This window comes from Malaclemys terrapin, chromosome 15 (assembly GCF_027887155.1).
Source record: "Malaclemys terrapin pileata isolate rMalTer1 chromosome 15, rMalTer1.hap1, whole genome shotgun sequence".
Classification (NCBI taxonomy): Eukaryota; Metazoa; Chordata; order Testudines; family Emydidae; genus Malaclemys; species Malaclemys terrapin.
The window spans coordinates 28,043,747-28,060,640 of NC_071519.1; positions in this window are offsets into that span (position 1 = coordinate 28,043,747).

Here is a 16,894-nt window from a genome sequence, read left to right on the forward strand (position 1 = left end):
AGATCCTTGGCAACCACGTCTCCTCCTCGTGCCCTGCTACCCCACCGTGTCCAGCCTGTCTTTTCCCTCTCCCCCCGCAGCCCTGCCCCAGCTCCCTCTGTCCCTTACTTGGGACTCTTTGATTCTGTTTTTCTCTTTTCATTCAATCTCCCCCCCCGTCACTTCCTTCACTAAACACAACCCACAAGAGACCTGGCTTAAAGAGACAGTGCACCTCCGCCTTTAAAGGGCCAGTGCAAGCCCACAGCTGCTCCCCAGCTGGGATCCCAAGTTGCTCATGCAGCCAAATTGGGACGGGGGGAGGTTGGAAGGGAAAGAGAATAAAGCAGCTTCGTGGAACAGTTCGTTCCTAATTACTATCTCCTCCAAACACCCCCACTCACCCTGTCATCTGGTTTCATGCTGGTGTCATGATGATTTACAATGACTGGGAAAATTTCCCCTTGTTCTCAAGTCAGGGTCCGTCCTGCAAGTTTATTTTCTTTCCTGCAGCCAGAAATTGGTTCCCCCGTTAATTCTGAAATGAATACTGTGGAGAAGCTGCAGTTAAAGACAAATCCAGCAGAGAAACCAAGAAAAAAAAGTTATTTCTAAATGTGCAGTTGTAAATTGGCAAAATTACTATGAGGTACTGAACACGCGAACCCTTACTGTAGACAAGGCGCCAAATTCAGAGGTCTGTGCTGATACAAATTTGATATATTCTAGCCCCTGCAGTGTGCATCTTACACCAATATAGATTTTCTCTAGAGTCCCTTTCTTACGTTCACCCCCACTTACCAGAACGTATAACCCACAAGCCTGCATGTTGCTTTTGAATCTCCCATGGACTCATGCCCTGAATTGGTTACAGTGTAAGCCTCTAATTTGGCACTCAGTTACACTCAGTTTTTCAATCAATTCCAGATGGGCAGACGTTCAAGCCCATGCAGAGCCTCGTTGATTTCCTGGAGGATCTGACTGCAGGATCAGGGCCTAAACTCGCATGAACAACATTCCAAACAGAAGGCAGGGAGCTATAGCTAGAAATGGGAGAAGGTTTCAATCTCAGACCAGAACAAAACTCCAGAGTAAAGATCCTGTTTTGCCTTACTGTAGCCTCCTTGCAGTCAGTGAGACAAAGATAGCCCGCATAGAGGAGGACAGCCTACTACTGCTACCATTTACTCTGTTAGTTCAAGTGGTAGATGTCTGCAACGTGGATCTAATGGTCCAAACCTTGCTGACAACTAAAAGTGGGGGTCAGTAATGTTCCACATGATGGAATTTCTGAAAAGGTAGCATGTGATCATGTAATGAAAGGGTGCATTATGATGCATATCCACAAGGGAGCTGAATTAAGGGTGCACAGGCAACCTTAATTCTGGCATTTCCTAACTTTTGAATGCGTGACTTCCCAACCTTAATGTCCTAACATTAGATTTGTAAAAACATATAGGCCTTAAACTGCATTCCAGTAGCACGTAGGAACCCCAATGAGGGATCATGGCCCCATTGTGCTGGGTGCTGTACAAACACAAAAATAAAGTTTGGCCCTACCTTGAAGAGCTTAAATAGATGAGACAAACACAAATAGAGGCACAAGAAATGAACAATCTAGAAGCACAGAGCTTGTAAGTTACTGTTCCTCTCCCATTCTCAGGCTGCCACCGCTAATCTTTTGCCCAGTCCATGCTCCAAACAGTGCCCTTTTCCCCACAGGAAAACAGGAGTTTCTCTGATTTACACTGGTTTATGAGAGATCAGAATCAGGCTTTTTCGCTCTCTTTTAATCTCATCTTGAAGTAAGTGATCAGATTCCAGAAACCATTGGAGTCTGACGTTTATCCCATCCATCGATAGAAGGGATAGCAATCACTTCCCATTCACACACAGTAAGACACGATGGTTTCCCACAGTGATCATAAAACCAAAGTCTTTTCAAAGACAGAAGTAACAACAAACTAGGCAACTGCCAGAGTGAGGCTCTTTGTGGTGACTGAGTTGCTTATTCTAGGAAAAGGTCCCTGTGAAGATTCCTGCTCTGTGGAGACAGTCACAAGGCTATCAAAGAGCTGGGTAGTGCAGAAAAGTTTTCTGCTGCCTACTTCAGAAGTCACAGCAAACTAAAGCCCACTTTGCTCCTGAGTGAGCGTGTCCAGGTGGGGATTTAATGCACTTGAATTTATATACATTAATTTCACACCTTAAATTGATTAATCTTAACTTTCCTGAGGCAAGGTAGACAAACCCTTTAACAGTCCTAGCCAGCCACTCTCATTTGCGTAACAGTCCATATCTCTCATTATCATAAATGCAAGGAGTAGTTCACCGCAGCAACTAGAAAATGGGCTGGTCCTGTGTGAACGGGCTCTAGTGCTGCAGGGGGTTTGCCGGTCTCTGAAGACACATGCGGCCCCATGCCTCTCTTTCATGGCCCGGCTGTCACCTTTCATGCACCTGCTGTCCCTTGTCTTGACTGCTGTCAGCTTATTTGCCTCCAAAACGCTGGATCACGCCACTCAAGGTTATGAGAAAATGCTACTTATGTCCAAGAAATGAATCTCCCAGCATTTTAAGTCTATTATGTCCTCCATTTAGGGGTCTGGTCTCCATGTTGGGTCTCAGCAGACAGTTAAATATCCATCTCTGAATCACTTCTTTCTTTTAGTGGCTGCATAGCTCTATGTATATTCTTTTTTCCCCATCAGTTAAATAAATAAACAAGAAGAAATAATAACACCTAGCTCTTCTATAGAGCTCTTCAGAGATTTCAAAGCACTTTACGAAGGAGGTCAGCATCATTATCCCCATTTTATGATGGGAAAGCTGAGGCACAGAGAGCATAAGTGACTTGCCCAAGGTTACCCAGCAAGTCCGTGGCAAAACTAAGAATAGAATCCAGGTCTCCGGAGTCCCAATCCAGAGTGCTACCCACTAGTCCAGCAGCATGAGCCATGTGGATTGGGACTTGCATGCAGCAGCAATACAGCAGCTAGGAAATCTAGGCTGTCTGGATGAAAGTCGCTCCCATGCAGAAAGCCAGCCTCAGGTCTATGCAACAATGAAGTCTCATTCAAAACAGAGCTGGAGAGTGCATAGTTCTCATGCTGGCCCTCTGCAGAAGGGTGAATTCCTTCCCTTACTAAGGAGGGACTAACTGGCATAGATCACACCTGTCCCCGGCTCTATAGTACACTTTCTCCAACTTCCAAACAGAATCTGAAATAGTGGCTGACCTTTGGAATTGGGTGTGAACAGAGGCGTCTGCCAATGCCACTTCCCTTCTTTACTTCTGCTCTCAGTCACGGTCACGCCCATGCAATCACACTGAGTGCAGGGGAACCATTGACCCAGGAATCTTGGCCTGGATCTCCAGGGAGGCTCCATTTTGAAGCCAGGCTTTAGGTTGTACCCAGGTTAGCAGGTTCATCACTACCCCGAACTGAAGTTAAAGAGCAATGAAAAGAGCCCAGTTCCATGTCACTAAACAACAACAGGGGGCGTTTCCCCATCCGCCCGCCATTCTGGAGAGCAGGGAAACAGCACATTTCAAGGCAAGGAGGTTATAACAAGGAGACACGGGGCACAAATAATACCAGCTTTTGCTTTATTCTTTAGATTTGATTTACTGGTCTTCACATGCTCAAATACATGCCAGTAACCAGTAACCTAGCCTTTGCTCTGAGGGAGAAAAGAACCTTAAGCGGCTGCATATGGCTGTTTCCTAGCACTTATCAGCTAGTCACAGAGTCTACAAGGCTTAGGTCTAGATGGTCTGTACATGAACAGGAAGATGTGAAGACTGGGGGAGTGGACTGCAGACAATGGTGCTAGACTCCTCCTAAGGAGAGGAGTGGGAAAAGAGCAGGGTCATGATCCCACTCGCCTTCATGCTGGCTAGCTGAGCTGGGCCACCATTGAGGGGTGTGACTGCATCATGTGCCCCTGGAGAGGGCACAGTGGGGGCTGCTCAGGCATGGACTTCCTCAGGGCTCTTGGGGGCACTGTGTCTGCTTCAGGTCTAATACCTTGGGAGCAGCCTCTGCTGTGCACCCCTTGCTCCTACGCCCCCCTCGCCCAATGGAGGCAGCATCTAAAAGCCATTTAATCTCTGAGGTACAAGAGCTCGTCAGACACATGGGAGACATCCTATCATGCAGCATGCAATCCTTGTGCCCTGCCCTGATTGCTCATCCATTTAGCTGATATTTCTAACCACCCACTTCCTCCTCCTTCACTGGGCACCTTGCCCTTAGTTGACTAAGCACTTTCCCCTCCTGCTCTGGGCTCATCGGGCTTATTTCTCTTGCACCATTTGAGGAGAGTTCAGCGAGCGGCCACACAAGGACACTCGGACTTTGGGATCACTTTTTCCTCCGGAACTTTCCCTAAATAGCTGCACTGAGCTACAATAGATTTAGGACAGGAGGACACAGATGAGGGGAAGAGAACCCAAGATTCCACTTTGCTGGAGATTTGCCATGCCCGGTTCCTTCACTGAGCACGTGCTTTGGGTTGCTGAAAGCTGCTGGCTAGGCAGCCCTGGAGGCTCAAAGTCCTTGGTACATCCACAAAATGAAGGGGTGAGGAGGGAACTCTCTATAGAACCCAAGTAAAGGGCCCATTCTCATGGACATATGCCTGGGAGCAGAAGGCCACTGAATTCAGTCCATATACTAACGACCTGGACTGGAGTTGAACCAGAGACTGGAAGGTGAAAAATTCTCTATTTTAGTAGTATGGCCCTGAGGCATCTACTCCATCATCCCCAATGCTTAATTTGTAATGAAAGAGGTGCTGGGGCTCAAGTGATTTTTTTTACTTTCATAACTGACATGACAAGCACAGAGGTGCCGGGGCGGTGAACTGCCTAGAGGTGCCAGGGCTCAGCCCTGGCACAAATTAAGCACTGCTCATCCCTTAGCATCCCACTTTACAAAGCTACCTGTATGGTCTATGTAAAAAAACAAAAACAAACTGTCTTATTCCACCAGCACACTGGGGCCAGGTTCTGACCTCAGTTACACTGGTGTGAATCCAAACTTACACAAATGTGTGAGTGAGAACAGAATCCGGACCCTTCCATATTTCTGAGTCACATCTGCAGGTTTTACTGACAAATGTATCTGGTTCTTGTTACGATTAGCAGCACTGCGGAGCCAACAGAGCGATGGGAGGGCTAGCTGGCTTCTCTCTGACTTTGGGCCACATCAAGCGAAGTCCTAGTTATTACTGGTGATGGTGGCAGAGGTGACACAAACACAGCTTGATTTGCAGATCCCATGTAGAGTGTGCAGATCTGGCAGTCAGTTTAAATCCTGTTATGGAAGGAAGCAGAGTTCAAGTTACTTTTCATAAAAATAAATTCACTATTCCTTTAGAATGTTTTTCCCCGCCCCCAATTTGCTTAAACATCACCTACAAGGTTCCCAGAATGGTATTTTCAAAATGTTTTCCTGGCTCAAAGCAGTGCCCCGTTCTTTGCATCTCTGACCTTTCTACCAACCTACTCTGTGTACCAGGGAAGCAAAAGGTTGAGAGGCATAATAGAGCAGGAGCAATTAAATGAACGCTTTCTGGGAGCAGAGGGTTAGAAGACTAGCTGAGTGCTTAAGCCTCCGTAGCCAGAGGTCTCAGGTACAGAGTCTCTGACAGTGATTCTGAAGTTCTGCTGTTTGTTTTCAGAAGTTGCAGTCTCACATGCTGGACAGGACAAAAACGTTCCAGGGCATAATCCTGATCTCATTGCAGTCAGACCTGCAGCTGGGGTAAGTTGGTGTAGTGCCATTCTAGTCAATGAAGCCCTGCCGATTTACATGGGCTAAGGATCTGAGAGACACACTGGAATTTAACTGCTACTGCGTTTGACTTCAGTGGGAGTAAAAGCAGACCCTAGACATTTGTTTAAAGTCTGGCCATTTTTAAGGTCCAGCCCTGTAACCCTTGCTGATGTGAGAAGTTCAAATAGCTGGTTCATCCCCACCAGTGTGATCAAAATTCGGAGTCCTGCTTTTGATGTGCTGCCGGGTGTGATGCACCAAGTCGAAAAGGCGTGCTCTGAACAAGATTGCATAGTGTATCGCTGAGAACCCCAGGGGCCCATCTGGACTAGGGATCCCAGTGCTGCTAACACTAGTGCAGTTGAACTGGGCTTAGCCACAGTGGGAAATGTTCGCAAAATTCCCCTCGGGCTATGGAGACCATTCCCATGAGTCAGGACGCCCGGTGTGAGTAAGGGCTGCTTTGGAAAGGGAGCGTAGTGAATTAGCATTTCAACCTTGGCTATAGCTCCTGCCTCCTCTTTGGAAGTCTTCAACCACTTCAGGCCAAACTACACTCACCGATTTCAGTGCCCTGGTGTGTCACTGAGAAATGGATATGTCCCTTTTCCTGCACAGAACAGAAAACAAGAGCAAAGCATGTGCATTTCCTCAGGTCCCTTTCCCATTGCTCATGATGAGAACTTAGGCCTAGACTCTTTTCTGGTGTAACTTCCATTTTTTGGGTGGGAACTGAATGTAACTTGCCCCTCAGTGGAACAAATTCAGATCAGTTACACCTGGGCAATTCTACTGGCTTCAGTGGTTCTGCACTGGTTTAAACAGGAGATTCAGACTCTCTCTCCCCCTCCCCCCCCCCCGTCTGCTTCTGTTCCACTCAGGCAACTCACTCCTCCTTTCACATCTGGATCTGACTACCAAACAACAGTCTTTCTGTAAGAGTGGAACTGCCGCCCGCCCACCTCCCCCATGGCTGCATGCTTCAAAGACCCGGTGGGGGGTGTGCAGGGGAGGGAAGGGTAAAGTGTGTGGGGAGAGGGTCAGAAGTCTAGGCAGGTGAAATCTGTGTCTTTCTCCCTCCTTAGCCCAAATGTGTGTCTGTCGGTTTGATGGCAAATACTCCCACGCTCCAAACAAACACTGAGTTACCCTGGTGAAAAACAGCCCCGTTCAAAACACACGTGCCAATGTTCTCAGAAACAGGACAGTCTTCCTAAAAGATATACCGGTCCTCTACAGCAATGGTGCGGGTGCCAAGCAGAGTAGAAACCTTAGCGTTGCCTGTGATGTTGGGACTGTGAGATTATTTGTTTAAACATCCTGCATTCTCATAACACTATTTGCAGTTTACAGGCAATGGAAGTCTTGTTGACACTGGAGGTTTGCTTCAGTTTCAGGCTCGGTGCAGCTGCAGGGGTGCAAACCCCTAATGTAAACAGGATATGCCACAAATTGTAGTGGTGCAGCTTATTCCAGTTTCAAGCAGGGGCAAGAAGCTTTGGTGCGAACTCTGGCTTTTAGCATATCTACAACAGGGTTCTGAACTGGGGCATCTAACCCAGCAGCTGGGTGCGGATGGCTGAAATCCACCGTGTACAGAAAGTCTTGGAGGAAATGTAACTCCATATGATGCAAATCTCACAGGAGCTAGAAATAAAACTGCATGTCACCAAAAAGGTCTAGGAACAGCTGTTCCAGATCAGACCAATGAGTCTCCAACAGTGACTGACACCAGAGGCTTCAGAAGAAGTTACAAGATATCCTGTAGTGAACGTATGAAATAACAGCTCTTAGGGGAAGTTTCCTGCTGACCTTTGTTAGTCAGAGGTTGCCGTATGCCCTGAAGCATGAGGGTTTTGTATCCCTTCTGTTTTATTTCTTTGTTTCATGTAACTGTGGAGGGACAGGATATGTAAAGCCAGGTCTTCAACTGGTGTTAACTGATGTTGCTCTGGTGACTTCAATGAAGCTATACGTCTGCTGTTTATGTCTGCTGAGCTTCCGGCCTGAAGCGTCACCTGAGACAAAGTTCATTTTATGCACTGGCCAGCAAGTACCTTTAGAGCTAGACTCAACACAAAATGGGGACATGAGAAATATTGGAAAGTCTCAGGAAGTCTAATAGTATTGCACTCATCACCATAGTATCTGAGCACTCAGTGGGAGACCTTGTGCCTGGAGGATCTGGTCCTATTCTCATTTATGCTGGTGTAAATCTGGAGTGACTCTGCTGAAATCAGTAGAGTTACATTGGAGTAAACTCTCTGAGGATCAATGGAAAACCAGGCCTGGGTATTTGCTGGAATGGGCCTAGAAGTCTCTAATTGGAAATGACCAAAGACTAACTAACGGGCTATCAATGTTAACTTAAGCAATATATATTTAACAAAACTGGATATAAATCTATTCCAAGCAAGAAAAGCCTAATAGAAGAGCTACTATAAATCAAAGTGAAGCAACTTGGAGTCAGAAGGGATATAAATCTAATTACATGGTATAAATCTAACAAAAGTAATATACTGTATATCCAACCAAAATGATATCCATCTAAGGAAAGCAATGCAAATGCAACACAAGGTCCATAAATATAATGAAAGCAATATATAGGTTATAATGGAAGCAATCTAAAACCGAACTTGAGTGGTATAAATATAACAAAGAGCAACATAAACCTAATCAAAGTGATTTATAAAATGGACTTTTTGAAAGAAAACATGGCCAGCAAAGGATTTGGATAGCTGGAAAGAGGGGCTGGATGGGTTTACTAGCAATAAAAACATCTGCAGCTATGGAGGATAAAATAAGATTAATCATCTGTCATACTACAGGGCATTAGCCAATTGCAGTAGGGGGCAGGAAAGACTCACACCCCACTGTAGAACACTGTCTAATTCAGGCTCTATTCTGTTTTCTCTGAGTGCCACAATGGGGTGCAGAGGAGATGAGCATAATGGAAAGGGATAACAACAAACGACTCCAATGCTTTTCCCCTGAAGAGCTGAAAAATCTCTACAGCCACTAATTAATTTAGCCTTTCGGGAGATGCCTGATTAAATGGGTGTGTATGGGAAAGAACCCAACCCAACGTGTATGCGTGGACTTTATTAATCCTAATACATTCATCTTGGATGTTGCGAGTTCAGTGTGTGTTTACTGCTGACTCTTGTAATGTTTGCACATGTAATTTGAATTCACTTGAGCCTAGAGTGAAAGGACAGGCACATATCTTGAAATCCAAATGAACAGACAGACACTTCTGTAGGGTAGGTATGGTGGCTGCCATCAGAAAATCAACACTGCAAACAGTTAGCCTGCAGGGGAGGCAGTGTGGTCTAGTGGTCAGGGAGTCAGGACTCCTGGGTTCTATTCTCACTCTGCTACGGCCCAGCTATATGATGTTGGGCAAGTCAGTTCCTCTCTCTATGCCTCAGTTTCCCCATCTGGAAAGTAGGGATAATGATTCTTACTTTCATTTGTAAAGTACTTTAAGATCTACAGAAGAAAAGTGCTATGAAGAGTTATTTATTGAGGGATATGTGAGACACTGCAGTTCCCTCCTGTGATACCTTCCATTACCAAATGCTGACTTTTCATGATGATCACTACTTTCATCTTAGTTTTATGGATATGGAAACAAAAAAAAAAAAAAAAAAAAGAGGGCCCGATTCACCATTATCCTGGATCTTTCTTTCTTTCACTACGCCTATCACCAAGGTTTCCAAGTAGCTACATTCCAAGCCATCATTTATGCCTTTGCAAAATAAGTGTAAAAACTACCAGGACTGAATGGTAGTGTTTCACACCCACTGTGCACAGGTATTAATGATGTTATTGACTCCATGAGGAGGAGCAAGGCAGGGGAGAAAAATCAGGCCCAGAGAGATTAAGAAATTTGCCCAGGAACTCAACCTCAGATCCACTAATAGATCCCATATCCCCTGACTTCCCATCCAATGCTTTCAGGCCTAGACTCTTCAGAGGATTATTAGCATATTTTCACACCCGTCCAAATTAGCTTTAATTTTTAAAGACAACAATGTTACGGAAGCACTAACATTGTACGGACCACATCTTTGCACCTGTGCTGGTAGCATTGCACATTTGCATTTGCAAGCCTAACAAAAGCAATCTAATGGGAAAGCAATACAAAGTGATCTCTCTTTTAGAACTCCCTTTCATTGAATCACCACAATAAGCCCCTACAGGGTGTGTATTTAGTTCCTGCAATCACACAGTTTGGGCTGTTGAAGGCATTTTTAGCTTTCAGCCTCCTGCCCTATAACACACCCAAGGCATATAATTCCAGAGCAACAGGATACCCCCTGCCATGTCTCATTGCTGTACATTGGCAGTATAAGTGTACATATAGCAATAGCAGTCTCACTAATGGGCTGTCCATCCGTTATTCTCCACGTTAGCAAGTAAGGCATTTGGATTGACATCCTGGGGTCTTCCTATATTTCTCATCTCATCCCGCTTCTGTAAGGTCACATGGTTATCTCCTATCTCCCCAGAATCTATGGTCACATGGTATAGTTCTCCAGGATTGTGTTGTTCTCTTCTGCAGTCTGTTGTGACTTTAACACAGCTGGGCAAAATATTTTTATCAATTTTTTTACCCTAGCAAAAAATGACTTTTTAACTAACAAAATCTTTATGAAAAAAATGTCCATTTTAGTTGGGGGGGGGAAAAATCAGGTTTTCATTGAAACAAAAAAATTCTGAACATTTTTCATTTTTCAGTAAGTGACACTTTTTGGTTTAAAAAATCAAAACCTTCTGGTTTTCAGTATCGATCGATTGATTGATAGAAAACTGGGCATCTCCTCTTTAACAGAAACATGACAAATCCAGATGAAAATCTTTCACTTTTGTCAACATTTTTCATGGGGAAAAAAAATAAATGCCCAGCCAGATTTTCTCCTCAATTAGTTGCACTTCTAGGCATTTAACTCTAGCCAAAGGGCCCTGGCTGGGATGGTTTCTGAAGTGCAGAGAGGAGAATATGGTGAGTTCTTGTGTGAGGGATTTTATAAGGCTTTGTCTGAACTGAAAGAAGAGGGTATTTTTACTATGGGAGAACTGAACTATGTGAAAACCACTTGTCATCAGCCAGGTCCACACTACAAAGTTTTCTCAGCATAGCTTTGTCAGTCAGAGGCATGATAAAACCACCCCCATAAGCACAGGCAGACCCACAGAAGAGTGCTTCTGTCAGCACAGCTCACATTGTTTGGGGAAGTACAGTAACTATGCTGTTGGAAAATCTTCTGTCAGCATACACTGCTCCCACAACGGGGGGCTGGGCTGGTTTAGCTATCCCGCCCGGCAAGGACAAAGCCTTCATTGGAACAGATAGCTTGAGTTCGTACACTCAAGTTACTCAACTCACGCTAGCTCGATTGAGCGTGGAATGCTGGGAATTGTCTACACCATGGACGTGACAATGGCATCGCTATGTAGTGTAGATATTATGGGTGAGTTACTACAGTGATGGAAAGGGTTCTTCCATCACTAGTAACTCCACCTCCCCGCGTGCCGATAGCCAGGTCCACAGAAGAATGCTTCCATTGACCTTGCTGCGTCTATACCGGGGTTTAGGATGGTGACGACACTCGGGGGTGTGGATTTTTTGCAACTTTGAGTGTCATTACTATGTCAACCTACGTTTTACATGTAGACCAGGCTGGAAAGTGACCGCACTGTGAAACACCACGAGCAACCGACTGGCTGGATTAGCAGAATGATTGCATTAGCTGCTGAGGAGTTGTAACTCAAGCTGCAGCATCCCCACTGCATTACTAGTTCCAGCATCAGCACCACTTAACTCAAGCCAGAGATTGCGTGTGAGGACGGGTGCCAAGTTAGGGGCAAAACTCGAGTTAACATCAACACTAGTGATGACTAGCCCAATCAATCTTCACTAGGATTTGAATCGGAGTTACTAACCCTTCTTTTTTGTTGTTTGCAGTGAAGACCAAGCTCACGATTGTACATTCTTTGAGGCCGGAGCTGCCTTTTTGTGCTGTTTGTACAGCTCTCAGCACAATGGGGTCCGGGTCTCTGACTGGGGTTCTTTGGTGCTACCACAATACAAATATAATAAATAATAAGTAGCTTTGCTGATTTTCATCAGAAAATTGAATTTCAGAAATTTTTCAACCAGCTTTGTTCTAAACTCTCCGAAAAATGAGGTTTTCACATCTTATTTTGAATGCTCAAAAATGGTCCCATTTGGTCGTGTTTAACTTAAAAATCTGACCCTTTCACTCCAAGAAACTGTCTTGCTGTCAAGCAAAAAAGTGCCACATGTTTTTTGTGTCATTTCAAACATTATTTATGCCTGAAGAAAAAAAAAATCAATGCTCATTGGGAAACCTGCAACAGTTTGAATTTAATTTTTCCCAGAGTGAAAAAAGCCCATTTTGTGGGAACTTTAAAAAACAACAACAAACATCTAGATTGTGAAAGAGTCTGGAAAGAAATAAATTTTCCATGCAAAATTTGGTGCAAATGTGTGCAGCACCTCCATGAAACTCTAGTGTAAAATGAGGGAATCTGTTAAACTTGATGTCTCCTCAAACTCAAAGATACTTTTTAAAGACAGGGAAGCAGGAAATCTTATTCATGGCATCTTCAGACTCACACATTTTATTTTGTGTGCCCATATTCTACATGGTCTTAAAGCGCTTTATAACTATTCCTTAACTAAATTTTACAACAGAAACCATGTGATAGTTGTAACTATTGCTCCATTTTAGAGATGGGGAAACTGAGGTGCACCGAGGTTTAATTAAGCGAACATGTTCAGAAGGGTTCACGCTAAGCCTCAATTTTGAGTGCACCTCAAAAGGTCCAAATTACAACTGAAATCAAAGTGACCCGTGGGCTTTCAGCACCTCTGAAAGTTAGGTACAGGTTGTCACAAAGTCAGGGAGACAAGACACGAGCGAAAATGTGGCTGTTAGTTACTTGACCAAAAAGTCTCACAGCAAATCAGTGTTAAAACCAGGATCACACCCCAGGAGATCCGATTCCCAGCTCCCTATTCTATTCACTAGACAATGCTTCCTTCTTTCCTAGCCCACGGCTGTAACTAACCACCCCAAGCACTCAAAAGATAGCGAAGAGGCTCAGTTGCACTCTCTATTGCAGTGGTGTTAATTACAGAAGTCAACCGAGTTACCACTATGGACCAGACTCTGATCTCTTTACTGAACAGTATCTCACGCCACAATTAGTCCCATGGAGGAGATCAGAGGAACTACTCATACTAGTCACGGTGAGCAAGACTGTCAGTATGCGCCCTATGGATTTACCCCAGTGCAAATGAAAGCTGAATTTGGCCCATTGCCTTTTGCCAAGATTCACAGCCGAAGCGGTTTCTCATCCAGCATTCGCTGGGGGCATTGCATATGGAATTAAGGAGAGGTGTCAAAATAGTCATCAGGATGTAATCAGCACATGAAAGCCCAGAAGCACCCAACGTTATCCCTTAGTTAAAACTTTTCCAGTGGACGACATGAGGATTAGGGGTCCCTAGGGACTGCACTCTCTGTCATTCCACATGCTCAGATATAAAGCCTTGTGCAATCTCCTCACTGGCAGTTACAAAGCCCTAGCCAGGTCTACGTCCTCACTGACAGTCCCAGACCTGTGCTGGGCAGTAAAGCTCTCTCTGCTCAGTTATAAACCCCTGAACTATGCAGTGACTTAAATATTTCTAATAGTTTCCTCTGGAAAAATTCTGGGAGGTCTGTGGAGGGCCCTGGAATAGAAAGAGCACATCTGTCAGCGTTGGACCCGAGCAGAGCTAAACCAAGGAGCCAGAGATGCTGAGGATCTGGAGTCTCTCACGCACAGACACAAAATCATACCCGAATGCACACTGCAAGACGCAGGCCCCCACCCCTTGAGAGACATGCAAGTACACAGATACTTACCGAGTCTCCCACATGCAGTGCACCAAGATACACACGCTGCACAAGGAAACACACAAACAGACATACTCCAAGACACATCTGCTGCACCCTGAGCTATTCACGCCACACTGAGATGTACCCACCGATGAGACACACAATATGCACACAGCCTTCCCCTCTGTATAGCAGTCATTCCCTCAGCCACTGTTATGAAAACATGCCATTCACTTTTGTATTGCCATGTTGCCAATCCCAGCCCATAGCCCAGGTAATGGCCCAGGCCCTACGCTAGAGCTCTCTCCTCAAGTTAAGCACTGCTGCTCCCAGAATGGGGATGGCCCACCATATCTTCTCTCCCAGGGAGTGGCATACGCCTGCCTCTTTTCCCAAAGAACCTAGGTACTGCTAAGCATAGCTCCTCCGCAAACCCTTGGGAACAACTACCCAGCTCTACCAGTTGGGGCCAGCTCCCGTGCCACGCTGCATCTCCTCTGCGAACGTACTAGCAATTCAGACGTCCGGCAGCCCCCTTTTCCAGGCACAGAATCATTGTTTCCAAGCCGGCGGTAATGTGAATTCATCCCGGGAGGCCTGGCTACCTGCAAAATGGCAATAGCCCAGCGGTGCTAGCAGCAGGTCAATACAAGCAGGGATTGTACCAGTGACATCTCCCTGCTGTAGAGTCCATGTTGCCTGGATCCTCTTGTGCTTAGAGGCTGGGAGCGGGAATGGTGGCACTGGGGTACTAGTGCGTGTGGCTCAGACGTGGGAGCTTGAATCCCAGCATTTGGACGTGGTCCTGGGAGTGGAAGAAATTGGGAAACTCTGGTTGGGGAGCAGAAGGGAGGGAGACTGGGGAAATGAGGACACTGTCAAGAGGAAGGGCACGCTGGCTACACCTTAGCTTTCTCTGGGTGATGTCCCGCTAGCGGGACACGCTGTGTGCTTGGTACAAGGATAATCTGGGCTTGGCACAAAAATGTGAGGTCTTTGGGGCAGGTTCTTGCTGTTCTGTGTTTGTCCAGCACATAGCATAGTGGGGTCTTGGGCCAGGACTGGGGTTTCTTGGTACTCCTGCAGGCCAAACAGAACGATCAGGGGCTGTAGAGAGAGATTTCATGAAATCTATAGCTTGGCATGGTGACCGCCAGTGAGGACGACGATCAAGGAGAGACCTGATAGGTGTACCTGAAGAGAACGACACCAAGGGTCCAATCTGGCACCCCTGCCTCACCTGAGTGCTCCCAGTGACCTCAGTGGGGACTGCTCCCATGAGTGAGAGCTGAAGGATTGCACACCCAGGGGAGGGACTGGATCCAGATAATTAGGAGGAACAGGATGCAATTGAGAAAGGGGACTGGCAGAGACCAGGATGTGGGCAGTCATTCCCAGTGGTTAGAGCAGGAGTCCGTGGTCAGGAATAGAAGCCCAGGGTCAGAGTCAGAATCAGAAGTCAGATGCCCAAACCAAGGGTCAGAACTGGAGTCAGAGGCCAGCTGCCAGAGCCAAGGGTTGGAGCCAGAGTCACAACTGAGGCATTGGAGCCGAGGCCCAGAGCTGGGTTACCTGGAGTAAGGCAGGGCTGGATCAGAGGCGGGAGCTAGCACAGCCATAGGCAAATGCTTCTGGTGGCCACCAAACTGCTGCTGCTGGGCTTAAAAGCTGGTCTGCTGATTCTTCCTAGCAATCAGGCAGTGTAGTCAATGAGGCAGCTGACTCCAGGCCAGCTGTGCTAGTCAGGTTGCCTGGAGACTGGTTCTGCTGCTGGCTTTGATTCCTGACAGGGGCATTTTGGGCTTGGCGACGTGCATGGGAAAATTAACCGGGAGTTTTTCCAACAAAACTTTTCTAGGATAAAACCAAAACCAAAACCAAACCAAAATCCACTTGTCATGGAAACATAGAGATGTCAATGACATTTTTTGTTGAGAAGATCCAAGATGGAATTTCTGTTCAAAATATATATGAGAGACACGCTGCCCCAAGATAGCCAAGAGCCCAGTGATTAGGACACTCTTGCAGGATGTGGAAGACACAGGTCCAAATCCCTGTGCTGCCGGATTCAGAGTCCATGTAATCACCAGGTGGTTGGCTGTTCTGGGGTGGGTCTCCCCTTCTCTCTCTGCCGACTTAAAAAATTCAAACCGTCTAGTCTCATTTCGATGCAGAATGAAAACAACTGTCGAAACCTGGACATTTTTTGCAAAATAGAATTCTTGTTTTCCGGCCAGCCCTGTGAAATAGCTATTGTGGAATAGCTCCACGTGTGGAATAGAAGTCACTTGATTGCAAAATAACGACGGAGCTTTCAAGGTGGAGTAATTACTCTGGAAGAAATTCACTTTTATTTCAGAAGTTTCCACACTGGGAGCTATTTTGGAACAGGAATTCCCGTCAATTGCCCCATCTCTCAGCTGAATATCAGACAAACCTCCTGACAGCGAAACACGGAAGATTGGAAGTTTCTCCCCAGAAGACAGAGTGGGAACATTTAGAACCCGACAGGACAAAGCAATAGGACCTATGCTGTAAGAACAATCTAGCCCTGGGCTCAGTTTTCTGCACATGCATGATGGGACCAAAGCTGGAAGAAAATTATCTGTTGAAACTTCACCCCTCCCCAGGGCACCAGCTTAACAAGCAGGTGCTTGGGGCGGCCAAGGGAGAGGGGCGGCACCTGCGACAATTCGGGGGGGCAGGTCCCTCACTCCCTCTAGGAGCGAAGGACCTGCCACTGAACTGCCACCGCTGCTCGCGACTTTTTTTTGTTTTGTTTTGTTTTTTTGTTTGCTTGGGGAGGCAGAAATGCTGGAGCCGGCCCTGCCCCTCCCCCCTCCAATAAAAATAGCTTTTAGAGTAAATGGGAATTTTTGTGAAAATATTTCTGTTTTGGTAGAAAATTTGGGGTTTTCACACACACAAAGTCCCGTGGCCAAAAACTGAGATTATTATTATTATTTTTATATTGTTTTGCAACCCTCCTCCTCAAAAAAAAACAACAACAAAACTTTAAAGGAAAACACTGATGAAAACAAAAACATTTCTACAAAAGCAAAAATGTTCACAGGGGAAAACAAAACACAAACAATTCCTGACCTGCTCCAGATCCCATTCAGCAGCTGTGCTCCCCCCCCCCGACCTCCGTGAACCTGCAGACCTGATCCTCACTTCTGCAAAAGCCCCTTCACTGCTTTAGCACAGCAAAAGGCC